The 21,705-nt window shown below is 41.9% G+C and overlaps 2 long non-coding RNA genes and 1 pseudogene across 2 annotated transcripts; 1 reads left to right on the top strand and 2 right to left on the bottom strand.

Moving 5' to 3' along the window:
- Positions 1-3,655: 3,655 nt before the first annotated feature.
- LOC137762304 (uncharacterized) lies at positions 3,656-16,241 on the bottom strand. Its single transcript, XR_011073536.1, has 3 exons — positions 16,155-16,241; positions 15,508-15,588; positions 3,656-6,139 (listed from the first exon to the last, which is right to left on the bottom strand). It is a non-coding gene; the product is annotated as an uncharacterized lncRNA (long non-coding RNA).
- On the top strand, positions 8,484-9,158 carry LOC137762303 (uncharacterized). The gene is made up of 3 exons (XR_011073535.1): positions 8,484-8,720; positions 8,797-8,898; positions 9,002-9,158. It is a non-coding gene; the product is annotated as an uncharacterized lncRNA (long non-coding RNA).
- Positions 16,242-17,863: 1,622 nt separating the features above from the next.
- Positions 17,864-18,245, bottom strand: LOC137761088 (phosphatidylinositol N-acetylglucosaminyltransferase subunit P-like; annotated as a pseudogene).
- Between the last annotated feature and the right edge of the window lie 3,460 nt (positions 18,246-21,705).

Raw genomic sequence — 21,705 nt, 5'->3', positions numbered from 1 at the left:
CTTGTCTTCACGAGGCCTCCCCACTGTGTGTGTGCCTACGTCTTCTGTTTTCTTTTCTTATAAAGACACCAGTCATTGGATTAGAGGCCATTTCATCAAAGACAAACTACATTACATGGAGGAAAGTGAAATGCACATTACTAAGTGAAAGAAGCTAATCTGAAAAAGCTACATGCTGTATGATTCCAACTATATGACATTCTGGAAAAGGCAAATCTGTGGAGACAGTAAAAAGATCAGTCCTTCACAGGAAATGGGGGGAGAGGAATGAATAGGCAGAGCACAGGAGATTTTTAGGACAGTGAAACGATTCTGTATGGTAAAATGGTGGATACGTGTCACACATTTGTCAAAACTCTGAATGTACATCATGAAGAGTGAGCCCTAGTGCAAACTATAGACTTTGGGTGATAAGATGTATCATGCAAGTTCACTGATTGTAACAAATGTGACTCTGGTGTGGGATGATGATGAGGGAAACTGTACTTGTGTAAGTGCTTGGAGTATGTGAGAATTCTCTGTACTTTTCACTCAATTTGCTGTAAACCTAAGCTGTTCTAAAAAATTAACTTTATTGATTTTTTAAGAATCAGCATAAGACTACTTACTGCAATGCTGAAGCCTAAAAAGTGGAACTTTAGAGACTACAGTGAATCCCCTACATACGAAGCTTCAAGTTGCGAACTTTCAAAGATATGAACGTGCATTCACATGTCCAATCACAGAAGTTAGTTCAGGTGTCTGGTGTACATTGTCACGTGCCTGCATCCTCTACAAGTGGTTGTAGTTTTGTGTACTTTTCTGTACAGTACTGTGTAGAGTACAGTAGCACAGTATCTTTATTTCAAGCTAGATCTGCAAGAGGACTTCATTGAACTCCTTGCTGTTCAACACAAGGGGCTTACAAATGAAGACCTGATGGAACTGGAGGCCCAGAGAAAGGATGAAGAGAGACAAGAGGAAGAAGAAATAACCGAAGAACCGTAGAGATTCATGACACAAGAAATGGCAAGGGGATTTTCTTTCTTTGAGGAGGCACTGTTAGTTTTTGAGGCACAGGACCCAAACAGAATGGTACACAAAGGTTGCAGCAGCCATTCAGAATGCAACCCAGTGCTACTGTGTCAATCATGATGAGAAAAAACAGAGCTACTACTCATACATCATGGGATCATTTTTTCAAGCGGGTAGATAGAATCAAATCCAGCAAGGAACCAGACCTGTGCCATCAATGTCAGGCATGAGTGAAATTGTAGCTTGCCCTCCATCTACTATTGCTGATGATCCTTCAGCTCTACCATCTCCGAACTCCTCTCCTTCCTCCAGTCAGTAACTCTTCTTGCCTGTTCACTCGATGCCAGCCCCTGTATGCCAGCTGTTGTACTGTACTACTGTACATTTCCAGGTACTGTACTGTAAGATCAAAAATGTTTTCTTTATTTTTTGTGTTTGTTTGTTTTTTATGTATTATTTGTGTGAAAAGTATTGTAAACCTATTACGGTACAGTACTATATAACTGATTGTCTTAGTTGGGTACCTAGGCTAACTTGGTTGGACTTGCGAACAAATTAGACTTATCAACACACTCTCAGAATGGAACTCGTTCATATGTAGGAGACTTACTGTATTACAAAAAGACTGTAATGTAAGACTCATAGGAGCAGCTAACACAACATTAATGTCAGGGCAAAGGAAAGATGTATACTTACAATCAAGAAGTTGTTACAGTCAAAAATTACAATCAAAAATTTCTCATTACATAAAAACTGAACCAGGAAAAATTAAGAGAGCATAAAATTAAAAGATAAAGATTTCTATGATTGGCATTTGAATACTAAAAGACACAGCTATTTAAATTCTACAATGACTCATCAGCCAAAAATAAGGGAAATTTGAAAATATTGGATATCAATCATAATAACTACTTGTGGTAAAAATGATGAATTGAGGGAAATTTACTGGCTTAAAATATTAGAAAAGTAGAATAGGTGAAAATTGAGTTAAATTGCGAGAGAAACAAACAAAAAAAATGGACCCAGAAAGTTGAAAACATTGAACCTCTGGGTGGCATTGACCTAGCTAGAAAAAAAGGTACAAATAAATAAAACTATGAACAGAAAGGATATACAACCACAGATAAACAAAACAGGAATATTATCAAACTTTCACAATTAAAATTGAAAATTAGAGACACACCATTTATCTTAGTAGTATCCAGATTCTTCTAGAGAACAGCAAAAAGGGAGTATTTCAATATGCTCCAGGAGGCTATAAAACTTCAATAACAAACTAGAGGACAATGCAAAACAAAATTATTATCCTCAAACTCATAAATATATATAGATGCAAAAACCTTAAAGAAAATAGTAGCAAATCAAATTCAGCAGTTATTTAAAAGGATACAACAAGACCAAGTTGGTTTATTCAAGAGTACAAGGGGATTCACTATGGAAAATAAGGGGGTTGCTCAAAAAATTAACTATAGAATTGTCATATGTTCCAGCAATTCCACCTCTGGGTATATACCCCAACAAACTGAAAACAGGGACTAAATTATTTATTTGTACACCCATGTTCACAGCAGCATCACAGTAGCCAAAAGCTGGAAGCAACCCAAGTGTCCTTCACAGGATGAATGGATAAGCAAAACGTGGTATATATGTACAAACCATTATTCACCCTTAAAAAGGAAGGAAAATATGACATATGCTGCCACATGGATGAACCTTGAAGGCATTATGCTAAGTGAAATAAGCCAGTCACAAAAGGACCAGTAGTGTGTGAGTCCACTTATATGACATACCTAAAATAGTCAACTTCTAGAGAAAGAAAGTAGAATGATATTTCCAGGGGCTGGGGGGAGGAGGGGAATAGGGAGATAGTGTTTAATGGGTAGAGTTTAGGTTTGGAAAGATGAAAAATTTGTGAGATGGGTGGTGGTGAGGGTTGCATGACAATGTGAATGTATTTACTGCCTCTGAACTGTACACTTAAAAATAGTTGTGGTAAATTTTGTGTTATGTACACTTTACCACATTAAAAATGCAAGAAGAGCTTAAAAGCAAACAATTTATAAACATAATTAACTACATTAACCACATAAAAACCCACAGTGGTTATTAAAAAGCCTTAACTTTAGCATTCATTTATGATAAAAATAACTCAAATTATGAGTGACAGGAAGTGAAGAATCAATGTACATGAAAGATCTGAAGTAAGAGAAAATGTCAGAAGAGAAAGCATAAAAATGACTACGAATAAAAAATTGATCAATATTAGTTACACACATGTTTTATTCCTCTTAGTGCAACAAACTATTTAATAACTAGGGTTGTACCTGAAGCTATCAAGGTGACTATGATGAAGCAACCAAACAAGTCCACCAGATATGACCTTCAACAGGGCTTCAATACTTTAATGGCTTGGGGAATGACGTGCTGTTCTGGTTTAGCAGATGGAGAGAATTGTGTGCCCCTTACTTAGATCCTGGCTTCAATAAATCAATTGTAGAAGAGCAGTAAATTTTGAATATGTACAGAGTATTAAATACCACTGACCTCTCCCAACCGAAACACAGGTTGTTACTGAACCAAACTTGTGTTTGCTCACCCAATGCACAGGAAAGTCAATCTACTGACACAGGGTTGTGGTGAAGGGAAGTTCAGCTTTATTTGCAGGGTACCAAGCAGGGAGAATGGGCACCTAATGCTTAAAGGACCTGAACTCCCTGACGGCTTTCAGGCAAGCGTTTTTAAAGACTAAAATTAAGGGTAAGGGTCTGAAGCATGTGATTAGCTCATGGATTCTTCTGATTGGATGGGTGTTAAGCAATAAAGTGATATCTGGCATGCTGGTCATCACTCGTCTGGCTCCAACTTCTCTCAGTCTCCTTGGCTGTGGTCAGCAGGTTTCATCACAGGGTCCTGGTTTCTGTAAAACAACTCAAGGATATGTTGCATCAGATTGTTATCTATATCCCTTGAGGAGGAACTAGGAGTCCTGTGACTCTGTTTTATGGCTGAACTTTTCTTGCTTGGTTGCTTTTCCTTTGTTTCTGCATTTCCTCACTTCTGTAATCATTAACTGCTTGAGTCTGCTCTTTAGAACTCTGGGAAGGCCTCAAAAACTCTAGCTTTTTCTACAGAAAAGAAGTGGGGACAAGAGGGAATTGTATGAAGGAGGGCACTGCAGGGTCAAGCTCCGTTTCAGTTCCCTCTTCTCTTCGATACTCCTCAATCCTGAGGGGAATGGGGCGACGACCGTTCTGGCTACTTCCTGCTGAACAGGGGCGATGTCAATTCTTCAGGATTAGAGGAGAGAAAGTCTTGGACCTTCTTTTCTAAGAATTCTCAAGTCCCAGGCCTAGCATCAGTATTTTGCATTATGAACCATTATCTCCCTCTTTGATCACTTTGTCATAGTATCTGGAGAAATATGTGAAAATTAATGAACACATTACAAAGAGGATGATGATCAGATGGAGCCTTGTAACAGTACTCAGAAGAGTCCCCCTACTCCAGATCGCTATCACAAAAATAAGTCCTGGTACGTGTCCTCTTTATAAACATCCTATAACCAGGTAGCCTTTTCAATTATTCTGTTTACTTGGGTTTCAACTTCTCCAGAGGTATTGACATATGTGCAGCATGTGGGATGAGCCACTGCACATAATCTTTGTTTTGCCAATAAGAAGTCAAGGGCTATTCTATTATCCAGGACCACTCGAGCCAATGAGTTCAAAGATGTTTGTTGGGCTGCAATACTTTTAGCTGTGTCCTCAGCAATTTGTCCAATTGCGGCAGATACATTATGAATCATATCTCTACTGACATAAACTCTGGCAGTTGGTGTGAGTTTGGCAAAAATACTTTGTCCTATATTGTCCTCCTACCCTGCCAATATCTCTCTTTTAAGACGGGTGTTTGATTTAGAGAGAGAAGTCATGCTCTCCAGACTATGCACAGAAAAAGGGATCCTAAAATATCCCAATAGGCATGACCCTTCCATTTGCCAGCTGTCTAAGCAGCGATGTGCCCATCCTTGTGTTGGTGAGTCACTCCCTATGCCACAGACAAAGATATATCCTGGAGGGGAGCAAGTTATACCTCCCAGGGTCACGTCATTGATTCCTTCATTTTTGGGGAGTTCAGAGATTATGTTTTCAAGCCAGGGGTGAGAGCCACCGCAAGCCTTCCATAGTCCATTTACATGATATCCAACTTGTCTGGCTATCTGGCATAAATTCGTGTCATTTTTAGCCCTTACACATTTGTCAAGTGTACATTTCAGGGGATTTTGGGCATCACATTTCTCCAGGAGAAATTTGAGGGACCGCGGGGGACCGGTAGTAACTTTTCCTCCAATGGAAATTACTTCAGACAGGTTGAAGCAAGGGATTGGGATATTCTGAGGTCTCTTGGTTATCTGAACTTGGAATGTGAAGCTTGAAGGAGGAAGATTATAGAAGGTTAAGGGGTCTGGCACAGTATCAAAATCAGTTATAGGGACCACCGATGGGATATACTGTTCACGAATAGTTTGAGATCTCAAATGACATATCCAACAATTACTTAAATTCCCACCTCTCGGTATAATCTGAGACAACCTAATGAGAGAATTTTCCTTCCAGGAAGCAGCAGACACCAGTGGGATGAGACAGTAAAGAAAAGCAAGAAGCATTATTACAGTTGGGGCCAACAGCTCGTATGGGAAAACAGCACTGGCCCTAAACTTTGGTACAAATTCTATTATCACAAGGGTTAAATTAAAATAGAGCAAGGATGAAATATCTCCTATTGTCAATATCACAACAAATTACAGGTTTGATTGACTGCAATGTAATCACAGGTAAAATGATTACATGAATCAAGAAGCAAGCAAAGGGATCTAAGCAAATAATAAATCAGAAAAATGCTCCAGCCAATTACAAATGTTATTATGAATGGCCACAAGTCATTCACTACTTATCTAAGATACTTCCTTTAATTTTAACCGAAGCCCTGGTCCAGACTTGCAGGAAGGAGAACTGGCTTTCAGTCAGTGTTGTGGTTGTCTTTTCTGTAACTGCCAAGGACCGTGGACTTGTAGTTGGATCAGAAGCCAGCCTCAACCGTGTACAGCAGATCCACGGCTTGACTCCTGTCAATTTAACAGAAGAGCAAGTTACTAGCAGAACCTGGTAAGGCCCCACTCACTGCAGCTGGAGTTGGTTCTTTGGGTGTACATGGTTCCATGTTACGAGGAACACCCAGTCTCTAGGTCTAAAACACCGGAGGGGGACATCTGTGGGAAACATCATTTTTTTGGTAACAAATTTAGGAGTAGCATTGAAAACTAACCCCAGTGTTTGCAAATATCTTACAGTGTCTACTTCTTTTACCTTTTGGTCAGATGTCTGGCCACCAAACTGCTCAGAATAGAGGAAGGGTCTCCCATAAAATATTTCATAAGGACAGAGCTGGAGTCTACTTCTAGGACCCAATCTAATTCTAAGCAGTGCAACCAACAACACTCTGTCCCAGGTTTAGTTAGTTTCTTGACAGATTTTAGCTATCATCCTTTTTAAGGTGTGGTTCTTGTTGATCAAGGCCTCCAAGATACATGCAAATTCCATTTTGCTGCACATGCTTCAGCTACCTCTTGAATCACATTAGCAATAAAGGCTCCTCCATTCTCACTCTGAATTGAGCTGGGTAGCCCAAAACTAGGAATTATCTCCTGGAGCAAGACCTTTACTACCTCTGGAGCTTTTTCAATCCAGCAAGGGAATGCTTCCACCCAGCCTGTAAAGGTGTCTGCCATCATCAGTACATAGTGAAAGTTTCCTTTAACTTTGGGCATGACTGTAAAGCCTACTTGCCAAACTTCTCTCAGGCCCTCCCCTCTAGCTTGGACTCCATGCAGGGTGGGGCCCCAGTCTTGGAATTATTTTTAGCCCAAATCATACATTTTCATAATACTCTTTGTATTGTCCTTTGCATATTTGGTCTTTAATGTACTCCTGTATACACTGGATACCCATAATTGGTGCTCAGGTATATTGAACCAATTGCTTCCTCCATTAGATATTCAGGAATTGAAAATGCTCCTTGGTCATTTACCATTTGTTCCTAGATGGGTAAGATCAAATCCACATTTTCGTGACCTTCTGAGGTTCTCAGGTGAGTATGTCAGGCTAAATTGGGTCAGGTGTATACTTAGGAACAGAGCTATAACCGAAGGTGTTTTGCTCCTGGCTGTCCTGGACAATGCACCACTACCACCTCCTTTGGCTTGAGCACTGTGTCCAGCAGTTTCAAAACTTCTTGGGGTCATGTTTGATTTCTTTTCCCTCAGAAGTGAGCAATCTCTCTTTCCAAATTGCCCCATGTGCATTCACAACTGAAAAGGCATATTTCGAGTTAGTATAGATGTTAACTATCATACCTGCACTGAGATGTAAAGGTCAAGTAAGGGCAATAACTTTAGCTTTTTGGGCCAATGTACCTGATGGCAAAGTTTCTGCTTCTAGGATCTCCTGCAGGGTTACCTCTGAGTATCTGGTCTTTTAGTGTTGGTGGTCCATGAAGCTACTTGCATCTGTGAGCACCTCCAAGTCTGGATCTCCCAAGGGAACATTAATCAAGTCTGAGCAGCTGCTCAATGACCTGCATAAATCATACATGGGCCTGCAAGCATGGGCCACCCAAAGTGGTGGGGAGCAGTGTGGCTGGGTTCAAGGAAGACACAGTCTTTGAATCACATTAGGATTATCAAATAAAATGGCCTGATATCCTCCCAGGTGGCCTGAAGTGAGCCAATATCCATCCTTTTATTCCAACGATGGCAGCACATAGTGGGACGTATGCACCCTGCTTGGCTGTCCTAGAGTGAAATCCTCTGCCTCTTGCAATAAATCTCGAGTAGCAGCTATGGCACTCAAATATGTTGACCATCCCTGGATTATAATGTCCAAAGTCTTTGACAAATAGGATACAGGGCATTTTGTGTTTCTCAGATTGTGGGTCAATACCTCCAGTCTCACTACTTGTCTTTCATGTTCAAAAAGATCAAACGGCTTTTTCAACTCTGGCAAACCCAGAACAGGGGCAGTCAGTAGTTTTTCCTTCATTGTTTGGAAGATCTTTGACATTCTCCCGTCCCCACTAAGGGCTTATTGTCAGCCCCTTTTAGGGCCTCATACAGTGGCTTACCTATTAACTTAAGTTGGGGATCCAAATGCAGCAGAATCCTGCCATTCCAGGAACCCACGCAACTGTCTTTGGGTGGTGGGCACCGTCACCCAGGCTACTGTCTGCCGGCAGTCCTGGAGCAAATTCCTCTGGCCTTTTGTCAGTTTGAATCCTAGATATTTCACAGATGGTTGGGAAATTTGGGCTTGTTTCCCAGAGACTTTATAGCGTCATTTGGCCAGAGAGTTCAAAGTAGTCCCAGTGTTTTTACCCAAGTTCTTCATCTTGCTAGTTGTGAAGGTATCCACATATGTGAGCAGAGCTCCCTCTTGTAGCTGGAGCTCCATTACGTTTTTAGCTAGCACTTTCGTGAACAACATGGGCTGGGGGCGTAAGTCCTTGCAATACTGTCCAGCAGTATTGTTGCTTGCTTTTGTTTTCTAGATCTTCCCATTCAAATGCAAACGATGCTTGGGATTTAGGACTCCAAGGAACACAGAAAAAGACGTCTGTTAAGCCTAGCACAGTGAACCAACAAAGGTCTCCAGGTAAGAGAGTGAGCAGAATATAGGGATTTGGGACTACAAGGTGAATATCTTCCACTATCTGATTTATGGCTCTTAGGTCCTGAACGAACCGTTAGTCCTCAGTGCCGGGCACATTAAAGGCAGGATGGGAGTTTTAGATGGTGACTGAGAGCCGCAAATAAGCTTGTATTTCAAAAAGGTGATTATCAAAGGTTGGATCCCTGTTTTGTTTGCTCCTTTAGGGGTATTGCCTTAAGCTCAGAGCCTGAGTGTCTGGTTTCAGTTTCACCTTTACTCGACAGCCCTCCTGGCTCTCCCTGGCCTCCAGTCAGCCCATGGTCCCAGGCTTCCCAGCTGCAAGATGTCTTCAGGAATGCTGGTGGTGACTCCTCCATCCCTTGACAGAAGAGGGCCGCCTGCAAGGCACAGTCTTGTTCCGGTGGTACCTCTATATCCAGTTGTCCAGGTGTGAAAGTCATTTTAGTATTGAATTTACTTAATAAATCTCACCCCAGCAATGGGACTGGGCACTCTGGCATGTACAAAAAGCTGTGTTTTAAGTTAGTAGCCTCAATCTGACAGTCTAGAGGTTGCACAAGCAGTTTTTGGAGAGGCTTTCTGGAGACTCCTCTAGCCATTGCGCTTTTTTGGGTTAACTAGTTAATCGGGTGCCCAAAGCAGAGCAAGTGGCTCCAGTATCAATCAGAAAGTCAGTTTGTTAGTTTCCCATGAAAGGGTTACCAGGGGCTCCTCTTGGGAAGTGGGAAGGAGCCTGTTTCCACAAGCAGACTCCCTGCCACGCCTTCCTCACTCTGTCACTTTCCGTTATCCACAGCGTGAACAATGCTTTCTCCTCCTCTTCCAGTTTCTTTTTTGAGCTGGGGCAAATTTCCTTCTTGGCTTACAATAGGCACTGCTGGGGACCCACTTTAACATGTCCCTTTTTGGGGTCTCCTTTCTGGGGGTCATCCTTCACTCTCTTGGTTCCCTGGGATCTTACCCTCTGCTCAGATGTCTTGTTCTCCCTTTCTCCCGTGAGTGTCACCGCCAAAAGGGACATCTGCTGCATCATTTAACGGGTCTCTTTTTGGTCTGTATTTCCTCCCGACTGTGAAAAACTGAAAGCAATTTCTGCCAAATGAGATATGGGCAGGCCAAAAAGCCCTTCTATCTTCTGCAGCTGGGGCACTCTGAGCCATAAGGTCTGATTAACTAACGTGAAATTCTCTGGATTATCGGCATCCACATCTATATTTTGGCAATATGCCCTATACATTCTCTCCAAAGACCCAGGGGTTCTCCTGTGGCAGTTGGCACACTCCTTGCACCTTATGAAACCTCCTGTGTTGGCTCTCCATTTTGGAGCCCTGCTAAGTTGCACTCCCTGCCATGCTCAATTTGAGCTTTATCTCCTAGGTCATTCTCAATCCCTTCCTGGATCTGTGGTGGGAATTGCATTTGCTGCTGGTGCTTGTATGGGTTTGTTAGGGGCAGAAGCATGCATTCTATCTGCCTCTTCTCTAGCCTTTTCTATCACCATCCTCCTCTCTTCCTCAGCCAACAGGGGAGTTAACAAACTCTGAACATCAGCCCAATTTGGGCTGTGGGTGGCAAAGATGGAGAAGAATAGATTTTCCATCCTGGTAGTGTCTTCCCAATCAGTTGGTATCTTATTTTTCCAATTAAACAAGTCTGAGGTTGAAAAGGGAGAGTGTATCCACACAAAACCTGCTGGCTGATCTTGGGTATTTATTCCTCCAATGGGAATCTGCCTCAGTGGGAAATGCTCTGCCTGAACAATAGTGGTTCCCTGGCCAAAATTGGTTTCCTGTCAGGTAACAAGAAGGACACCAGTGTGCTTTCCTCAGCTCCTGCCAGAGCAGGTGAGGGTGAGTTGGCTCCCGTGGGATATAGGACCCTGGCGATTGCTTCCACATTCTGCCCACCATACAGGGGCAGAGGTGGCAGAACTGTAAGAGCATTTATTTGTTGAATTAATCCCTCATTTCTTCATTCTGGAGAATCGGGTAAAGCTTTTAATATCTCCTTATAGGAGGAAATTCCTTTGTGTATCATAATTCTATGCATGTTACATTTTTCTCTGAATAAGTGCCACTTTGATACAATAGCATAAAAAGCTATCCATAAGAAACGTCATCCCATTTTCCTCCCCTTTCACAGAATAGTTCTAGTTGAAAGATAGTTTTATAATTTAGAGAGCCATTAAGGGGACAGTGTTCCCCAGATCCTAAAGAGTAATGAGACCAAGCAGTGTTACAATAGAACCCCATTTTTTTTTTCTTTTCAGAGGCGCATAACTAAAAATTTCCCTATTCTGCTGAATATACCCTAATGGGCTACAAGTTGGAACAGAGCTCTGATTACCCATCTTTAGTTGTTCATAGCTGGTGCTGTCAAATATCAAGGAGGTCAGCCAGTAAACACGAGGCATCTCGCAGTGTTTCAGATTCCTTAGTCCAATGCAGAAAATCCCCAAAATCAATGCCCCACCACAGACAGAGTCAAGTGGCTAAAAGAAAAATTACCCTGGTGCCAACACACATGAGCTTGGCTATTTAGCAGAGACATCTCAAGCAAGTGCTCTGTTTCCTTTGCCATGAAATCTCTGAGGGTCATTGACACCCAGTTGGTGGCAGATGCTCAGGGCTGTCCCTGAGACAAAGGTGCTCAGGAAGCTGTTGGACAGAATCTTACAGCCACCTCCTGTCAGGGACCAATATGCCACAGGCAAGACACCCACTTGGGACAGTGGTCCCTTCATGGTCACCAAAATTGTTACAAAATCAACCTCAGTTTCGCTTGCAACAAAGTCAATCTATTGACAACAGGCTGTGGTGAAGGAAAAGTAAAGTGTTTATTTACAGGGCACCAAGCAAGTAATTCAGGTCCTTTGAGCACTAGCTGCCTATTTTCCTTGATTGGTGCCCTGCAAATACATGCTGTACTTTCCTTCACTACAACCCAGCGTCAGTAGATTGACTGCTGTGTGTTAGGTGAGTGAACCCAAGTTCAGTTCAGTAACAAGACTGCTCTATATGTCCTACAAATACTATTAAAGCAAAACACCAGTGAAAACTGAAAATAAGGGCAAAGTTGTACGGATAAATGCTGACAAAATTAAAGCACAAAGAAGGCAGTACTGACCAATACAGCATAATTCAGGTCAAAAGTATGAAATGAAGCAAAGAAAAATTTTCAGGTATGATAATCCAAAAATATAAATATCTTTGGGGCTTCCCTGGTGGCACAGTGGTTGAGAATCTGCCTGCTAATGCAGGGGACACGGGTTCGAGCCCTGGTCTGGGAAGATCCCACATGCCGCGGAGCAACTAGGCGCGTGAGCCACAACTACTGAGCCTGCGCGTCTGGAGCCTGTGCTCCGCAACAAGAGAGGCCGCGATAGTGAAGAGGCCCGCGCACCGCGATGAAGAGTGGCCCCTGCTTGCCACAACTAGAGAAAGCCCTCGCACAGAAACGAAGACCCAACACAGCCAAAAATAAATATAAGAATAAATAAATAAATAAAAGATTACTATTAAAAAAAAAAAATCTTTGTGCCTCAAACAACATGGTTAAGTTAAACCAAGGAAAGAAAAGACAAAAGGCTCAAATAAAAGTAGAAATTTAAAAGAAAACTGTAAACAATAAAATCAAAAGCCAAGTAAGAATTTTCCTTAAACAGAAAAAAATTACAATGTGCAAAGTTAAGCGTGGAAAAGGACCTAGTGTGAGGATTTTAAAAGATAAATTTGCAAATGTACGGTAATTAAGAAAACTCTAGATGAAATTAATGCTATCCTAGCAAAACTTTAAAATGATCAAATATTGATCCAAAAGTAAAAACAAACACAAAATCTTCATCAGATGAGTATAAAGAAAAATCAATAAAATGTTCAACATTTTAAAAAAGTTTCCATGTCCACAACTTTCCATTTAATCATATAGAACAGATAATTTTCATTAAAGAGTTCTGAACTGCAAAAAAGGTAAAACAGGGAAGTACTTCACAGAAGAGAGAATAACAAATTCTAAACCATCACAAAAATCATTAATGTTTCTTATAGTAAAAGTTCATGTAAAATGATAAATTAAAATTTAAAAAAGAGGAAATTGGAAAGCAATGAATACTAAGCATGAAAAGTTGCCCAAGCCCAGATGTTGTGGCTATAATAGAAAAAATTAGGATCACTTTTCTCTATCTGGAGTGGGAATAGTTATAACTTTTTAGGAACTTGGAACACCTATTAAAATCAGAAATAATACATATACTCTCCGCTCAAGAATCTACACCAGGTGTAAAATCACCTGGACTTAACAATACACGAACAAAAGGTTTAGTACTGAGCTTTTTGTGACAAAAACTCAGAAAACAATGCCCTTTAATAAGAGAAGGATTGAACCAAAGAAGCCCTATGCCCACTGAGGAGTCAGAGTTAGGTGGCTATTAGTGACTGTATCAATGACACAATGCACTGGTTAGGAATGTCCTGGATATATCAGAGGAAAAACAAGCTGCAGAAAATGCAGATAGTACAGTCCCATTTTTGTAAATAGACACAAAGCCATAGAAATGAGAATGGACAGTAAACAGATAAAAACATGCTCAGTTTTAGCAGTCAGGGGAATGCTAACAAAACTGGTTCCAGTGTTGGAGAAAGCTGATGATGGTCAGTTCTGGGCCAAATATCCCCCCTCTCCACCTTGAGAGGGGCAGCAGGAACTGTTAGACTTTTTGGGTAATTAAAATGTAAAAAGTATACAGTAATGTCAAACGCTGGGTGGTTCCAGAGAATGGGGTGGGAATATGAACTGTTCTTTCTCTCGAGAAAAGGAAGTCCACAAAACCATCAGCAAATTCAGAGAAACAAAACAAAACAAAAAAAGCACACTAAGAACAGGCTGCCTATTCTGAAAAGTTAATTCAGTAAAGAGGAAATGCAAGTAGATAATAAATATATGAAATGATGGCAGCCACAAGCCAAGAAAATGCAAATCAAAACAAGCTGTTTTTCACCCCAGATTAAGAGGAAATTGGTTTAAGGTGGCCTAGCCTTGCAGGAAGGCCAGGTGAGTCCCGGAATTGGAGACTATGATACAAACCAAAGTTCAATTTATGATTCTCTCCACTTATTGCACACAATCACACATGCATCATAAGTCAGTTAAGCCCTGGCTGGTGGGTCTTATCTATATCCGTGGCTCCTGTTCCAGTGATGTCTCTCCTTGGACCTTACCAAACAAATTCCGTACCCACATTAACACTCCTAAAATGTCACACTTAGCCACTCACAGTCTAACATCGACTGTTTAAGAACAATCATCATGGAGGTGCCCATTGGCCACTGTAGTTCCATTTCGAACTACTTAACACAGCCTAAAGTCGTGCAAAATGAGTAAGAATCACACGATTAAAAGGCACACCAAAACATTTACCACGCCGCCAACCCTCCCACCCGCAATGCCTTGGGTGTGTGAATTGCTCAACATTTCTCACCCTTCCTGATTCCTGTCTCCAAATTTCGCCCTCCTGCTGTATATTGTTAGAGCAAGTTCCTTAGAACATAATGCAGCGCTCATCACTGCACTGATTAAAAGCCCTGGAGTTCTCCTGTGCTAAACCCTTTTTGAAGGCCCCCCAAGCCTGACCTGAAACTTACCAAGTTTGCTCCAGCCTCGGTGTTTAAATCTTGTTTTCCACCCTGATTTAGGGATTCTGAACCCAGAGTTCAGGATAGAATTTCAGGGTGTCTAGCATCTTGGGCAGGAAAGAGACCACATTTGTTTTCTTTCCTATCTGAATGGAATTTAGCATGATACAGTTATCAAAACAATAATTTGAGATATAGATTATGTGATCTTCTTAACCTATTATTTAACAAGATTGAGCAGCAGATCTAACCTATTTTTGAATTTTGACTTAGAGTGTAAAACTGTGTTCCATGATACCTGCAAAACTGTAACATGAAATGAAAATACCTGTGATTTCCAGTGGTGACAAAGTCATGGATTCTGCTAATAATATCAGACTACCAAAGCTCCAGGTTAAGGGTCCCCACCCTAGAATCATTCCTCATGTGCTCAGAAGGTCAATTCCCCTGGATCACTCTAAAATATGTGTGTTCCCACACCCTTCTCCACTTCTCCAGTTACCAAGCCACTCAACTACCAAGGCTTAGCTGCTCCCAAAGAAAAACCACAGGCCCCAAATGGCATCACTTATGCTAAAGCCCAGAACACCAAACCTAGACTTAATACTCGACTTACTTGCAGTTTCCAACTTCCCCAGAAATGCAATCTTAGCCAACCAGTTTGGAATTGTCTGACTGGCACCAAGGAGGTCATCTGTCACGTGGGTCCTCTCTATAGCCTGACCTCCAGAGGAAGAAGCAGTCTGCATGATAAAACTGCCATTGCCTTCCCCTAAAAGATGTTCTGACCTAAAAGTAATATTTTCTTTCTTTTTTTTTTTTATTAACTTTTATTGGAATACGGTTGCTTTACAATGTTGTGTTAGCCTCCACTGCACAACAAAATGAATCAGCCATACACACACAGATATCCCCTCCCTTTTGGACTTCCCACCCATCTAGGTTACCACAGTGCGTTAGGTAGAGTTCCCTGAGAAAGTAATCTTTTCTTTCCCTAATGACTCCCTTGCCCCACGCTTCTTCTTATTAAAAACCTTCTATTTTGTGTAATTGCTAGGAGCACACTTCTAGTTGCTAGAATGGATGCTGCCCAATTCGACTTTCAAATTGGTTGAATTTTGTTTTTTACCACTGCTCACCCACTGAGGGTCCTTGTCCTGGAAGGAGGATGAGTTCTCTGCAGAGCAGGACTTGGTCTCCCGTGCAGCTGTGCTCAGGGTCTAGAATTCAAGCAAAGCCCATGATACAGAATTCAAAATTTAAGGTTTGGTATGTAGAAAAGTACCCCATTTTGTACTCACACACACACACAAAAAAGATACTTTTCTAGTTATGTGTTTGCTTACATTTATATGATTATAACAGTAAACATGTTATTCCTTTTGTTGTTTGAAAAAAGAATTCAATCAATTGTTCTAACAGTGAAGGAAATGCAGAAATACTCTGACGAAATAGGTTGCAGATAAAGTTCAAGACCTCACATCTAGGGAATGGAGGAGGAGGCCCCCTAAGCTCTAAAGCTCTCACTTATACCATTGCTTCCAAAAGACACTGTCAACTTCACCTCCCGACTCTGTTTTTAAAGTTAGTACCTAAGTCTTTCCTCATTTCCTCCTGGTCTTCATTTTCTTCTCATGGCACTACTATTTTAATATCCCCAGTTTCAGGGTAAGGGATGCCTAGGAAGGTGCCTTTCTCACAGGCCAGTGAGGGACAGAGCAGGTTGTAAAGCTAGGGGGCCCCAGGATAGCACCCACCCCGTGCCCCACGCTTCTGCCAGCCTTACCTGGAGAGGGGCTCCAGCCTGAGATGCAGCCCTGAGCAAAGTGAGGAAGGAGGCTGGAGGACTGACCCAATCTTTTGCTGGCTCCTCCCTCCCCTTGCAGACTTTGCAAATTCCTAGGCCCAATCCCTTTTCAATCTGCACCCCTTCGCTGCCTCTGCAAACATCTCATGCAAGCCTGAAGCCACTGCTGACTTCCAATCCAGTAACCTCCTGAGCTCCACCTCCAGCTCCGATTCTTGGGTGCCTCTGGCTGAGCGTGTCCAGCGCCCACCCCACCGCCACGACTCCAGGCTCTCGAGGCAATAAAGGCACCACTTATTGCCCTGTTATTCAGACATAACCCCAGGCATCAACCTTGATTTCTTTCCTTCCTTCAATCCCCACATTTAATCATTCCCAAGCCCTTGTGTTTGTCCACTTCTTTCTCTCTCCGTGGCTCTGTAACCATGCTGGACTCTGTGCAGCCTTCCAGGCCAGAGCCCTCCCAACATGTCCTCTGCTTTAGTTCCTCTCTGAAGTACCTAGATAACAGTATTTGATGCGCTTTTCCTGAGCTGTTTTACAGATGCTAAACCCCCACCAAATGGAAGAAGTTAATGTCCTGATGACCATGAACACATAGCCCCCTGGTACCTGAGGACTGATAAAGTGACACTGTTCTGTACCTCACCACCAACCAATCAGAGAATTGTGCACAAGCTGATCATATACCCTGTGACTCCACTCCCTCACCTGCATTTAAAAATGCTTTCTTAAAAAAAAAAAAAGCTTTCCTGAAAGCCATTGGGAGTTCGGGTGTTTTGAGCACTAGCTGCCCTGGACTCCTTGCTTGGCACCCTGCACTTTCCTTCACCACAACCTGGTGTCAGTGGATTGGCTTTACTGCATTCAGGCGAGTTGACCCAAGTTTGATCGGTAACAGATCCCAATGTTTGTCACAGGGCCCAGCGGTAAGGGCAGGCACGCATCATGGCTTGGAGATAGATGAAACATCACCAAAATTCAATTCACCAGTCACTTGATTTATTGCACGCAGTTAGCACGCAAGACACGTTAGTCAAAGTAGGGAAAATAGAAAAAGGGGTAAGGACCTCTCCAATGAAAAGCCTAGGCAGGAGACATCTCCGCAGGAGCAGTGGTCTCCAGTCCACAATGGGCCTCCAGACAAGTGGGAGTGGGAAGTGGCCCTCTGCTGTGACAGGGCCTCTGGCAGCGTCCCTCTGCAACAGCTCTCAGCAGGTAGAGTCAGGTCCTCAGTGAGGCGTCTCATTTTAAGGAATAACATTTACCCCAGGGGAGGGGGCCTTGACTCATCAGTTGCTTCTTCTGTTCCAGTGACTTACGTCACCCATCAAACTTCTCTTCGTTTATCCCTCTAAGACATCCTCAGTCCTCCAGCAGACTTTTCAAGACAACAAATATGGAAGTTCACACTGGGACCACTGGGACTCCATTTTGAACAATTTTACGTGTCTTAGCTTAAATCCTTGTGTCACACAAGATGAGTACGGATCCTAACACAAAAGAAATCATATTATAACATCATTTATAACTAATATTTGAGAACATTTATAATATTAATGGTACTTAATCTAAGAAGTTCAATTTACATTTTATTTTACATCTCAATAAGAGAGACAGTCAAATTCACCATGGTCAAAATTATAAGGCCAAAAACTTATAACTGCTTAGTGTTCATATATCTACATTCAGTTTTTGTTGTAAATTTCCTCGGCTGTAGGAAAGAACATATGGTTCACTCCATTGATAGGAATTAGATCTTAATGCTGAGATGGCTTCTTCTTGGTATTTCTTCTGTGATTGTATGAATGGAGTTGAGTGGCGAGGTACTCATCATGTTAATTTAAAAAAGAGCACACAGCCAATTATTATAGTTATAAAGAGGTAGACAGGTAATGCATCTGCCCAGTATTTTTGAGGCCGAAAGGTTAAGCCTAAGAAGTTTAGCTGGCATTCAAGAATAAAAGCCTACATGAGATATAGTATGATGCCAAATTGGAGGGTTAAAAAAAGAACAGAGCATTTATGAATTGCTCTTCCCAGCAACAGCCATGGTGAAGTTTCTACCATTTCCCCCGTGGCTTTGCATATTCTCAGTGTTGTGTCTGTGCAAGAGGGTGAGAGAGGAAAAACCCAAGGGAAAGATCATGGAGCCACAGACCCCCACCCACATGCTGTGGCTCCCGCATAGTTTTAAGAGACTTGGTTTCCAGGGTCTCAGCTTCCATATGTATCTAAAGCTGATCTCCTTGAGAAGGTGACTGAGGTATGACCTTCCCCTCTCTCTTTCTCAATCTTTCTTTTCTTTCTTTGCAAAATGATTACTAGATTCATTATGGCGGCATTTCTGCCTGGCATAAAAATCTGGTTGAGGGTCCCGGCTTCTAAGTAGGAATCCCGAAGAAGCCCAACCTGGAGCCTTCCATGAGAGATATTGAAAGAGGAGGTACTTCATCTCATCCAGGCAACAAGCCTCTCCATCCAACCATTGATCCATCCATCTGTCCATCCACTCATCCATCCATTCCTTTCATCTATCCACCCACCCTTCCCTCCCTCCCTTCCTCCGACACACCCTGTCTCTACTGGACTGAGAATCAGAAGTGAGATACATGTCCCCAGGATGTACGTTAACACCATTATTTGAACTGAAATGTGAACTCCAACGTTTCCTGATACAAAGTATGATTTGTCTCATGGGACTGGCTTTGCCAGTTAGGTTATAAGGAGAACACTTTCCATAAACTGGAAGAACTAAATCTGTTTTTGCCAAAAAATACACTTAAGGTATGTTCAGAATACAAAAACACTAGAAAATATAACCTTTGAAACTATCAATATTTAAATTTATGATTGAAAAATTGTAAGTGTCAACCTAAAAATGTGTTTTGTGAGGAATACGAGCAAAAAGTCCTGGAAAACCACTGCCCCTTAGTCCCCTACCTGGTCCAGAATGATCCTAGGGAATCACTTTGGAAGTAGAGGATGAGCTTCCCAGGGGGTTTGAGCAAACAGGCTGAGCCTGGCACTGGGCTTCTTGTCTGGCACCAGTTCATCTTTGAGTCTGACCAGCTCTTCAGCCTTGTCTGGACTGTCAGAAATGAAGATTTTTGTCTGGTTCCAGCTTGATTATCAAGTTGACACCCCTGCCACCTGCCAGGACACCCTAGACCCGAAAAGGAGAGTCATTTCTGGACTTGCAGCACCAGAATGTTGAAGAAACCCAGCTTGGAGCCAGAGCTAAGACTTATTCTTCCTGGGATGCCCTTCCTCACCCTAATTCTACTCACTTTGCTAGGTTAATCAACTCATTTGTCAAACATTTAGTGTGTACATACTGTGTGCCGAGCACTGTTTTTTCTAAGTTCTGCTTTGATGACTCTCTGCTTCTCTAAGAGGAAGCCTTGCTTGATGCTCTAGCCTGAATTAGGAACTCTTCTGAGTCCCAGAGTCCTGGGACTTCTGCTATTAAGGCACTCATCCCTCCAGATTCAGGCTGTTGTGCTGAGACCTCCACTTCACCAGCTGTGTGACCTAGAGTAAGTTAGCAAACTCCTCTGTGCTTGCATTTCTAAAATTTATAAAGTGGGCAAAATAGTATCTACCTCATGGTGTTGGGAGAACTTGAGATAATTCAGTAGAAGTGCCTTTCACGATGCTTAGGATTCAGTAATACATGCATATTGCAACAAGTTTGTTAAATACGTGAAAGTGTAAAGAATCAAAGAGACCTCCAGCATTTGATGCACAATCTTTCAGATTTTTTCTAGGATTTATGTACTTACATAAAATATGAACCTCTTACAGCAGTGAACTTTCATTCTTTAGGGATTCTGATGAGATTTGAGTTAAAAATAAAAACAGTTGGGGAAGAGTCATATATTATTCAAGCTTTCCAGCCGTGAAGATGAAATCTCATCAGGCAAGTTTCTTAACCTCTTTGTACCTCCATTTCCTGCAAAACGAGAAATACTGTGCTACCTACCTCATAGATTGTTGATTAAATGAAGTAAAATATGCAAAAATGCTTAGAATAGTGCTATGGTAAGACTCCTATAAACGTTTGCTCTTAATGTTGTTATTATCATTTGTTTAAACTTTTGGCAGTTTTTTTTTTTTTTTCTCAAATAGGTCTTACACATTTTCTTTTTCCATTTTTTTTTCTTCCTTTGGTTAATATTATTACTGGGTAATAATTATTTTCACCACCATTTTGAATGATATTTTCCCCCCAGTCTATGGCTGATATGGAGGAAAGCAGTAGCTGATCGCCTATGGCTAGTAGCTCGTAGTCTAGCATCTCCTGAGAAAGACAGATCTTGTAAGCAGATTAATTTTAACACAACGTGTTACCGAAAAGGTAAAGGCAAGCATGGGTTCTAGGAATGACAGAGAAGGCTGTCAGCCACACTTGCAGGGAAGGGCTGGGCAAGGTTCCTTGGAAGCTGTCATAGGGAGCTGGGTCTTGAAAGACAAGGCATTTTGCACCTGTAGTTGGTGCTCCCATCACTACTTCAGTGGAGGTACCAAGGTGGTGGGCTCTCCCGCTGATGCCAGGACTCAAAGTGGAGGCAAAAGAAGAGGAGAGGCTGGGGAGTCTGTTGCATCCATCTCTACCTGCCCTGGAATTAGAGACCCTCTCCCTTTGCTTTTCACTCCTGTTGTCCCTAAATTCCACAGAGACCCACCCTAACTTAACCCACCCTGACTTTGCAGCCAAGACAAAACAAGGGGTTGGGTAGAGCTTTCCTTTGGGGTGTAGTACTGTTCTAGCCCAGAGGACATATCCTAACCTACTCATCCTTCTCTAGAGGAGAGTGGATTCTATGAAGAAAGGATGCCTAATCCCATCCCATAGTAAAGATTCTAGTTTCTCATTTCAGGGTGAGGACGCTCTCCTGGATTTACTTAATGAGATCGAGCAATTTCTTTTGAACAAGATTTCATTCTGATGACATAGATCAGGTAAATGGAAAACCTGCGCCATCTTCTGGCCACGTAGCTTTCTTGAGACATTGTTCTTGTAAAAACATTTTTATTGAAGTATAGTTGACATACAATATTCTGTAAGTTACAGGTGTACAGTATAGTGATTCGCAATTTTAAAGGTTATACTCCATTTATAATTCTTTAATATTAAACACAGGTTTTTCTCCTCTTCCCTAGTTACTAAATCTGAAGTTTTGCCAGCTTCAGCATGTATTCAATGAAGACTCACCTGAGCAGTTAGGTGAGAACGCAGATTCTGATACCTAAGTGTGCACCTGCCTGCACCAGGATCCTGATGTAAACTGTTCATGGCCCACACTCTTGAGAAACAGTAAAAATAATGGGATGAATGCCAAAATATAAAATGGATAATGGGTTTTAAAAAATTATTTTATGATTTAAAAAGAAACCACTTTTGGGGAATTCCCAGGAAATGCAGTGGCTAGAACTCAGCGCTTTCACTGCTGTGGGCCTGGGACTGGTCCCTGGTTGGGGAACTAAGATCCCGCAAGCTACAAAGCATGGCCAAAAAAAAAAAAAA

This window comes from Eschrichtius robustus, chromosome 3 (assembly GCF_028021215.1).
Source record: "Eschrichtius robustus isolate mEscRob2 chromosome 3, mEscRob2.pri, whole genome shotgun sequence".
Classification (NCBI taxonomy): Eukaryota; Metazoa; Chordata; class Mammalia; order Artiodactyla; family Eschrichtiidae; genus Eschrichtius; species Eschrichtius robustus.
The sequence above is the reverse complement of the archived record's forward strand: the minus strand, read 5'-3'. Positions and strand labels throughout refer to the sequence as shown.